Source organism: Lutjanus erythropterus, chromosome 7, assembly GCF_056507025.1.
Source record: "Lutjanus erythropterus isolate fLutEry1 chromosome 7, fLutEry1.hap2, whole genome shotgun sequence".
Taxonomy (NCBI): Eukaryota; Metazoa; Chordata; class Actinopteri; order Lutjaniformes; family Lutjanidae; genus Lutjanus; species Lutjanus erythropterus.
The window spans coordinates 6,016,558-6,027,388 of NC_139323.1; the positions used below are offsets into that span (position 1 = coordinate 6,016,558).

Below are 10,831 nucleotides of genomic sequence, written 5' to 3' on the forward strand. Positions count from 1 at the left end.
GACACAGTGAGCTGGAAAACAATCGCAGGAGATTATTACACAACCAAGACCCTCAGCAGTTAAATCATTTGGGTTAAAAATCAGTTTTGAGTTGTCATCCTGCCGTTCTCCAGTGTCTCTGAACACACTCTGTATTCAGCAGAAGACGTTACAGATGCATAGACACACATGGACACGCTGAGCTGCTCGTCTTGATAATTAGTGGATAATTAAAGCTTTCAGTCCTGACTTGCACTTTGTGTTAAGTGGATACTGAAGCTCCATCACAGGTTGGACAGATGGAGGAAGAGTGGTTATACAACAATAAAGCCTGTGCATGAGTGCTCTTGTGTATGAGTGCCGGGGTGCGTCCTGCTGTGAAAGAAAGAAGGGAACCTGTGTTTGTATTGTGTTTAATAAAAGAGGTGTGTGTGTGTTTGTCTATAGGCTGGTGTGTGTGTGTGTGTTTGTGTGTGTGTGTGTGTGTGTGTGTGTGTGTGTGTGTTTTTTTTCCAATTCCGCCCGCTGTCTCCTACAGACATCAGGTTTGTGGCGTGACTCTGGCAGTGCGATAAACACCGAGCATGCAATATGATTGACAGCTGCTATCATACCTGTTATTTTCCTCCCTATCTCCGCCAACTTCCCCTCTGTTCTGTCATTCTCTCACGCCATTAAAAACAACAAGTTGAGTTCTTTGAAATAAAATGTTATCTCTCTTTCATTTCTGCTTTTATAGAGATTTTCAGGAGGGAAAAACTCAAATGAATCAGAGAGAGAGAGAACTTCTGAAAAGCAAATCAATTTATAAAGAGTAAATTCAATCACAGCACGGACAGGCAGCTGCACCCGACATGCCTCCATCTGGGTGTAAAGCATGTAAACTGAAAGAACTATTCCAGGTGCTTTATGTTGTTTCTTGACCAGGTCAACCCTTTGAAAGCCACTCTAGTGAGAGCGCTGCACAGATCTCACCTGTGAGACCACTTCAGAGATGAAGAGATGCTGATGAAAAGCAGGCCGATAGAAAAAAAAAAAAACCTTTGGAAGCCTATGTGAGAACTGGGATGAACTGGTCAAATGCTGCTGCCAGTGTTTTGTACTCCAGTCCGTGGTGTTATTTTAACTTGTATGTCAGCGTGACACCTGAGCTGCTGGCTCTGCTCAGTCGATTTGCTTCCTGATCTTCACTACCAGCTTTATAAAGCATAGTAAAGTCTGCTTTAATTGTGGAGTGAAGTCTTGGTCAGATAGTGTGACAGAGTCTCTCTCTTGACACTTTTGGCTCCTCTACAGGTTCTGCTAACAACAGACTGATATCAGGGCCCAATGCATCAAACCATAACAAGACTAAGGGCCCTATCTTACGCTGATCTAAAGCAAAAGTGTAAAGTGAGAAGCACAATGGATTTAATGTATTCAAGGTGTGTCCAAATCCAAATTCACCACACCAGGGGCGTTGGGGTTTCCTGTCCTGTTCTGGCCCTTGCACCAGCAGAGCACAGCAGGATACACCTATCAGCTGTACCTTAGTGCCCTGATTAATTCATGAGTGAGTTTCGGCGAAGCATGCAAGAAAACGATCAGAAAGTCGCCTCTCATCGCCTCTAAGAGGCAGGTGCGCCAGCAGCACAAGTGGTGGCAGCATGATGACAGATTTGGGAGGAAACAAAGAGAAGAGATTTACAAGTGAGGAGACAGATCTCCTGGTTTGAGAAGTTTAAATTGGTTAGTTTACATCAACACCTGCAAAAAGAGCGACGGTGTGGTTGAGGGGAGAGGCGCGCCGACGCCGTCTGGCCACGAAGCTCCACCTGGAGCAGCTCCTCTTTCTTCTCCTTCCTTCTCTTTTTTCTCCTCATCCTTACTCCTCTGCTCCAAGATTACACATGGACAGCTACAATTAATTAATGAGAATAACTTTAGAGACACACGCATGGCTGTTTAACAAGAATGAAAGGTGTTTTGTGATTGTGGAGATGTGCATGTGCACCTCAGCCAAGCACAAGACACACACACACGCGCGCTCGCAGTTAATATTAATATTTGCACTTTATTTTTGATAGGAAATATGTTCAAAGGACACTTAACTAAAAAAGAAAACATAAACATAAATGAATGGGTTTTGTGATTGTGGAGACATGTGTGCGCATCGGCCAAACACGTTGGTTGCTATCTTGTACCTACTGTGCCACAGACTTGGCGCTTTGACCACGTTTTGCTGGTCTAGGGTGCAAGTGGTTTTTACCTCCAAAAACACCTGAGATTATAAGAAAGGATGCAACTCATTAGTATATCAGGTTGCAGTAAGGGCCCCATATTTTCATGTAGATGTCTATCTATCCTCTTGTAACACAGTCTTTAATATGAGGAAATTTTATCCATTTGGTCAAACCGCATCTTCAGCAATATACGTCCTTTAGTTTTCCAATGTCGCAGCACTACCCTTCATCCAGTAATAAGTGCTATCCTACTAAATGAGATCTGGTGAGGATTAAGACCATTTCCTTTCAGCAGCACACCTAGTAGACAAAGCTCTGGTTTCTGTATGAGAGCAGAGGACAACGCTGTGTTGATGAAGGAGATAATCCTAGACCATAAAAGATCTATCATGGGGCATGACTACAACATATGTACGAAGGTGTCACATCTCCAGCACAAGTCAAAGTTTCTTGGTCCTAACCATGCCTTTTTACTTGGGGTCCAATAAATCCTGCTGATAATTTTCTAATTATTAAGACGTGTCTGCATTTCTCTTGATACTTTAAACCGCAATCCAATTATCCCCCACCCATGTTTCCACTAGTTATCTCTTCCCTGATGTCCCTCTCCCAGCATCTCTTAAGGCCTTCAGAACTGGGTGGCTGAGAGCCCCTCAAGAGGTTATAAAAACATGATGTTTTTTCTTTTGAAGTGTGAGTCCTGTTCCAGTCTTTCCTGTATTTCTCTTCTGGGTATAAGTTGTTCCAAAATGCAACACCATAATTGCAAGTAATTATGCAATTACAACTGAAATTGCAGTTTCACCCATCCAGCAAGGTAAAATGTTTTGTTTTGTTTTTTTCAAATGTATTTTAAAGGTTTGTATTGTGCCACATTGATGTTGTATGTGTAAAATTGGAATTTGCGCCCATGATCTGAGGTTCCCCACATCTCCTCTGAGAAGTTGAGGGCAGGATTATTGTGAGGGATCAAGCTACCGGTTTGAGTAATAAAGGCCTGGACAGGTTGAGGATGTATGTGGTCTTTCTCTATAGACAACCACACCGGAGCTTGCTCTGCTGCCATATATAGTTAGTTAGTTAGATAATTGTTTGAGACAGAAAGCATAATGATACCACGTTATATCAGGGAGGCCAGTCCTCTGTCCTCTATGGCAACATAGAGACCAGCCAAGAAAACATTGTATATAGCTTCACTGTATTTCAATAATACATTGAGCAGTGAGCTTAATGGTAACATGTAACTTTTATAATTAACTTTAGGGATGATTTCCATCTTTAAAATATTAGTTTTCCCCAGGAAGGACAATCCCAATTAGGTCCAGTTCTGTAAAATAAGCTCTATTTTCTGAATTATGGGGAGGTGTTATGAGGTTGTTTGTCATAATGTCGTCCAGCCATGGCATGAGCTTTTTAGCCAAATACGTTAGGCCTGATGGTTGCCACCCCTGCCTAACACTAGTTTGACAGAGTCTCGAAAGGGGCATAGCCTCAGACTTCAAGCGGTTTATTTTGTAACTGCATACAACTGAAAAGAAGTCAATCAAAGGGAGGTTGTTGGGCACAATTGTTGAGAAAATTTTACTTGTGTTGCTAAATTTCTGAATTCTGCAAATTTAAGATTTGTATCTGCAGCTTTTAAATTAATGTGTTGCATTTTTTTCACCAAATCTGATTTATTTGTAAATGAAGAAGTACATCTGGGGGGTAGCAACATCTCAATGACAAACCTTGAGTTCTTATCAGTACCCATGACAAAAAAAAGAGAGAAAAATGATAGAATAAAATGTTAAGTCGGTTCACTGAAATGCACTTATTTGGCATTTGTGCGGGGGACTGCTATGATTGGTAGAACTTGCAAATGATTGGTCGAATTTTTGGAAAAGTTGCAGGAATTGGACAAAATTTCAAGGTCGTGCAGAATTCATGATTGGTTGGTTGAATTCTTGTTAATTGTTGTGATCCCAAGGGATTGTTATTGCTTTACTGGTAAGTGGAAAAAACTAGAACTTGTTAGTTCTGCCTAAATGCACTTTTTGTCTCATTTATGATAACAGGCTGAAATGTCCTGCATTGATTTCTCATTGTAAAAACAATGAGATAATCTGCTCACTCAGCCTAAATACATTTATTAAAGATAAGATTAAGACAAAAAATGGCAGTAAAAATGTTAGTCTGTTAGTTTATCTTTTTCAAAATTTTATTATATATTTATCAACACACCATTGCGTGTAGTAAACTGTAATGATTGCATATATTCACAGCAGGATTCTTCTGTAGGATAATAACCATCACTGATCTGATTCACCTAGAACCATCACAAAAAATAATCATAGCCTATGGAAAAGGGCTGGAAACAAGTACAAAAATAAAACACAAAAAAGAAGGAAGCATTGCTATTTGTAATAAGTCAGTGTACATTGTTTCAACATTTGAGAGCTTTAACACAAAAATTCAGTGAGTTACAGGTGCTGAGACAAAAAGTGTTACAACCGTCTCTGGTCTCCCCTATTTCATTTTTAATTGAGCCCAAATAATAAATTGTTTGTATTTTAATGTTGGGAAATTGGAAATCGTGACCGCTTGTTAAGTTTTATTGACAGAGACACTGATTGTTGCTAAGCAACCAAGATGGATCTTTAAAATCATAACAGTGGCAATTTCCATGTCTATCTATGACTGAAATAGATTTTAAAAATTATCACATTTTCTTTACCTTTAGTGTAAATGATATAAATGACATTTTAAATGAAAATACAGACACAGATACCAGCAGCATTTTTTTTCATAATTTAACAAAGTTATTGTACATATAAAATTGAAAAAAGTGAAAATGACCACCTTCTAGTATTAAGATTTGAAAGAACTTTAAACGAAGCAAATGACATTCAGTAACAGTAAATGGTAGTTTATTAATGGATTATTATAAAGTTTAAACAAGGTGAAAGGTATGAGCATTTTCTGTTTTTTCCATTGGAGCACGTGTATTAAAAGAATACATGATATAATGTGGGTGTGTAACAATTTACATAATGATATGATTAATAATGATGTAAGTTAATGACAGAGTTTAAAGTGTAGTTGGGTAGTTAAAAGTGTGAAGATTGTATAGAACATGAAGTTAGGTATAGTTATTTGCAATAGGTTCTTTATTGTCATGCAGTTCATTCATACATTTCATTCATGAAGCCATGTTAAGTTTTAAGTTCATGTTTTTATTGGTTACTAAATGCTATACTTGTGATAATTTAGTAAGAATAGTATTTTTTCCAATTTTCCACCGTCACTCGAACTAACCACAGGCGTGCAGCAAGGAGCCGGCATCCGCGAGACGCAGAGAGAGACGCCATGTTGAGCTGCAAGTTCCTCCGTGCAACACCGTCGAGTTTAACAAAAAATATAATAAAAACCGGGCCAGACAGTTACTTAGCTTAAGTGAAGCAGCTGTCAGATGAGAGTGAAAGAGTTTCCTGCAGAAGTGCCATTTTTCTCTTTAATTAGTTGAACCTTACAGGCCTTGGTAAACTAATTTAATCCTCATTTTACTGGTTTGAGGTGTGTTAGCCGCAAAGTTATCTCCATATAAGACTCATTACAGCATGATTTTACAATTATTTGTGCATTTCAAGTATTTAAAGGGAACAATTTTTTAATGCATAAGATGTATTTCACAGTAATATTCATCATATTACTAACAAGGAAAAAGACAAATTTCGTTTAGTATGGAGTCCTTTATCAGTAACTGCTCATGTTGTGAGAGATAATTAAGCTAAGTGGTTTCTGAGCAGCATGTTTGAGAAGAAAATATTAAGCCAAGATCTTTAGCTTTCTTATTGCTGCTAAGCACTTATCAAGCTTTTGTATTTATTTAATTGGTGAAACAAGTGCTGTTTTCACAGAAAAAAATCCTTTCACTGAGAAAGTGAGTTTATAGGTTTAATGTTTACTGTGTAAAATAATAAAAATAAATAATAATGTTTATTGTGTGTTTACTCAAATACTGGTTGTGCGTTTACTCAATACTGGTTGAGCTGAAACAGTTTAATTCTTAGTTTTCATGTGTGATATTTGTACTGTGTTAATATATGCTGTATAAGTATATAAGTGTATTTTGTTAAAACAAAGTAATTCTAATATTGTTTCAGAGCGCTAAAGTTGAACTAGAGCATACCTAGTTAGTACAGACCTTGATGTTGGTCAAGGTGATGCAGTCTGATGTTTTGTGTACAACACAAGAGAAACATAAGATGAAGTATAAATAAAAGCAGAACAGAGACTATAATCCTCTTTGTAAATGCAGGTCAGGACTTTATTTGAGTGTGAAGATCCAGTACGTGAGACGATCCAATGAGGTGTATACAATGATCCCAGTAGACTGCGAGCCTCCCACCTTGATTCCCAGGAACCGGATCTGCATTTCCACTGCAACAGCCAGATGAACTATCTATGGTAGGATCGTGTCAGTCACCTGGACTGATACCAACTTGGACACTATACTGAGAGTGCACTCTGACTCAGCTGACTCTGATAGGTCAGAGGAGTGTAACTACGAAGCGAGATTAATGTGTTAGCGAGCTATGTTGAGTCTAAAGCCAGGATTTTCAGTGTCACGAATGTGGCTCTCTTTTAACCTGGCTCAATCACCATGGTAACTTATACTAAACGCATAGCCTGGTCGGGAGCAGGTTATGTTCAGAGTTTATGATTAAATCGTCTGTAAAAAGCGCCGTTCTTTAACAAATTATTGTCCTAACAAGATTGTTTATGAGTGATATAGCTTTTAAACTGAGGGAGGAGGTTAACAATGAAAAATTGCTGAGCTATATGTTCGTAATATCACCGAACGAATCCATATAATGTGAAAATGAAACAGCAGCACAAACGGTATACATCGCGCTGTCATGATGGTAACCTCCGTTTGGTGATGCAGAGTCATTTTTCCCGTTTGCTCCAGATCATATTAACACTTTACATTTACATGGTATATAATCCACACACTAAAATAATGATGAAACAACTACAGAGACTTTGGATACTTTTTACTGTCATCTCTTTTGTCTTGGTGATATTGCAGCTCAGATCACTGATTAGAACATTTATCATCATTTATCACAGACAGTCTTAAATCAGTTACACTCATTTTACGTTGGTTTGGTCAAAAACTTCAGTGATGTCCACGTCTCTGTCATCATAGGACAGTGTCAGACAGACTTCGTCATGTTTAAATCTGCTGTATGGAGTTTTATTGTTTAATGTGCAGTTTTCATGTTAGAATAAACCGCAGCATTAAGACCACATTTAGTCCATCAGTAATTTTCTGACATCATTCTTCTTCTCCTGCTTTATTTGCAGCAACACTGTTGCTTTTTGCCGTAATGTATTTGTATGTTTTCCACAGCTCGTAATTATAACAACTTCATGATTTTGACTTAAGTAAGTGGCTCGCGATCGCTTCATTTCATGTGGAAGAAGAGTCAAATGATGCAACAAACGCCCCTTTTTATGTGAGCGTCTGAAGACGAAAGCCTGGATTAACAAAGTGAGTTGATAACCACCATCGTGATACCCGTAATCTCTGATTGAGGTTTTAGACTTTGTCGATCCAGATCATGCAAAGAAAGCCTGGCTGTGTTGAGCTTGCTTCGTAGTACAGCCCCCAGGTCTCTACCTGATTTGAGCTTGAACTTGACTTTGACTGATTTACCTCCATGGTCAACAGATACTAACTTGGAAATACTTGAACTTGAATTTTTATTTTAAAGGGTGCAATTGTTTTTTTTTCATATTCATGTAAATTTAATGTATATTGTTATTGTTAGTGTTATTCATATACAAACTTACAAACCTGCAAATAAGTCATAACTCATTTGAGTCATGTTATGGTTTTTACACTCATACTTAGATTCTCCTGAGCCTAGAGAAAACGTTTATACCCAGGATTGGGTTACAGCTGCATGAACTCCAAAGTCTTCACTTGCAGAGCCAAATGCTTTTTGTGTTACCATGTTTTCAGTGACATCAACACTTTGTTAAGTGAGGGTGTTGGATGGTTTTACGGGGATTCAGGATACCATCTGAAACACTATCTGCTGATAAATGTCAGAAATGAGCAGACAGAGGTAGAGAGGAAGTATAATGTGGCTCATAAGAAGCATGATGGCAGACAAGAGCTGTGTTTTATCTTGTAAGATGTGTCTCTGAATTTGCTTCACGTCTGAGGGGGCCGTGCCTGAAATGTCACAAGTACATTAATAAATGTTCATTGAAACATTACCTTTGGAAATATGGGATTAAAAGTCAACATTATGAGATAAAAAATAGAAATGATGGGATAAAATGTTGACATTATGAGATAAGTCGATATGAGATAAAAAGTCATAATTATGTTACAAAAAGTTAAAATTTTGAGATAAAAAGGTAGGATTATGAAATAAAATGTCAAATAAGATAAAAAAAATGCTTTATGTCATCTCACAGTTTAAACTTTCTATCTAAGCTGTTTTCATCCATTTAATATTTATGTAAAGTTGTAATTACCAGGCTATATAATTAGACTTGATTGACTAATGAAAATAATGTGATCATGTTCCTTGCTAGTCCAAGCTGTTAGCATGCTAATCACATGAGAGAAAAGTATGAAAGAATTTATCTTTTAGCTCAAAGTTGATACAAAGATTATCTATTTTATCTGGCTCATTTTCCACTAACTTAACTGCTTAACTTAACTGCTGTTAAATATTTATTTTTATTTTTAATGTTTGCCCCTGCGTTCCTCTCAGCCGTTTTGAATCAAGTGTTGTTAAATTATCTACCCACACTGCTTTTTTAAGTGCTGAAAAAGTGCAAACTCACTTGCATCCTTTTGGTACCGACCAAAACTCCATGTTTACTGTCTTGTCTTTCAGTTTTCTATTAATTACAACCTGCTGGTCATCATTTCAGTTGTGTCCTTAGGCACTGAAAAAAAATTCAACAAGAGCTTTATTTGATATACAATACTCACACGCCCCTTTGGCTCCTCGCGTCGATATATAATCACACCACATTTTGTCCCTTCTTTGTATGTGTGACTGGTGTTCCATTTATAGACAGTGCAATGTTTTGCAGCCCCAAAGAGGTGAGGACTGCTGCTTTAGATCAGAGACACATATTAATCATGTTCATATGACAGAGGGGAGAAAATGTGTCTGTTTCAACCAGTGAAGAATAAATTGATTCATTAACCTGTGCAATGCAATGCCCACCACAAACGTTTTATTTCAGCTTTTAACAATACATTGGAAATTAAAATTGTCACACCCTCTAGCTTTCTGTCTTGGTTGATGTTCCTGCATGAATTTGAATTTCAGCCATTCCTGTTTCAACCGAGCCTTTTCTATTGCTAGTTGTTCTCTCACCAGATGCACTGTAATTACGTTAACAAGCCCCAGGAAACAGGGAAGGGCAAAACACAAGAAATCACTGAGAAAATCTACTAGGTTAAATCCAGAGCTTTAAAACTGAGCCGTCATCTTCACAGACCACAAGCGTTGTGACCTCAGGCTCAGCTGCTGCCAGCAAAGTAGAGCTGGGCGGTATACCGGTTCGTACCGAAAACCGGTCTTTATTTTCGTTATGATATGAATTTTTCATATACCGCCATACTGGTGAATAGCCCAAACAACGTCCGGAACGTGCACGGCAGGAAAGTTTTTCAGCGGGGACCCATTTCACTGCTGCACACCAACACCACAGGTGTGTGTGTGTGTAATAGAGATGTTCCTGGCAACTACTTTCTCTGTTGATTAAACGCAAAATTTAATTTAGAATAGTCACTAAGAAAACACAAGGCAGAATTTATTAATTTATAATGTTAAACACTGTCCGAAAAAAAATACTCTGTGTATTAAGAGCAATTTGAAGGTGTTAGTCACAGTCTACAATCACCAAATTGTACTTGAAATGCCGCTGAAATGCGCGCTACTTCACGCTGTGCAATACAAACCTTACACGCTTCCGCTTCACTTTTTCAGACTGAAGAGGGTCACAGTGTCTGCAGGTAAAGGACCCAGAGCTAACGTTAGCTTCCAGCCTGACACACAGTGTGGCTAACTTTAGCAGCTAGTAGTAGCAGCAGCAGCAGCATCTCTGCCTGCAGGTTTATGTCTGTGTATGTGCTTAATGTGGGCATGTTTCTCCAGTTGAGGGAATACATATCAGCTTATTCTGTCACAGTCTACATTCATCTGTCTGACTTCGCTGATGTAAACATCTAGTGTTGCCACGGCGATCGGTTCTCGGCGCTGGGTGAGAGAGGCTGCCGTCTGACAGAGCCGCAGCCCCGACTAGTACCGTGTGGCAACAGATAACTGGCATCATGCATGAATGAAATATTGACAAATATTTCATTTTTAAATATTTTAAACGACTAGTATTTCTGGTGCCGACTAGCGTGGGTGGGGATGTTTAATTGTATAGTCGTCCATGTGATGGTAACCATACTTTGAAGGGGTCATGCTTTTACCTGTGTGTGGACATGAAAAAAACATGATACAATCCTTATGACAGTAAAATGGGCTGTTTAAAGACAATCACCTGCAGTAATTCTGTTCTCAGTAGAAGAAAATGTGGGTAAGAACACTGTTGCATGA

At 38.4% G+C, this 10,831-nt stretch overlaps 1 pseudogene; it reads right to left on the reverse strand.

The window, feature by feature from the left end:
* The window catches only part of LOC146323478 (uncharacterized), a 38,211-nt pseudogene extending 36,370 nt beyond the window's left edge, over positions 1–1,841 (reverse strand).
* Positions 1,842–10,831: the final 8,990 nt, after the last annotated feature.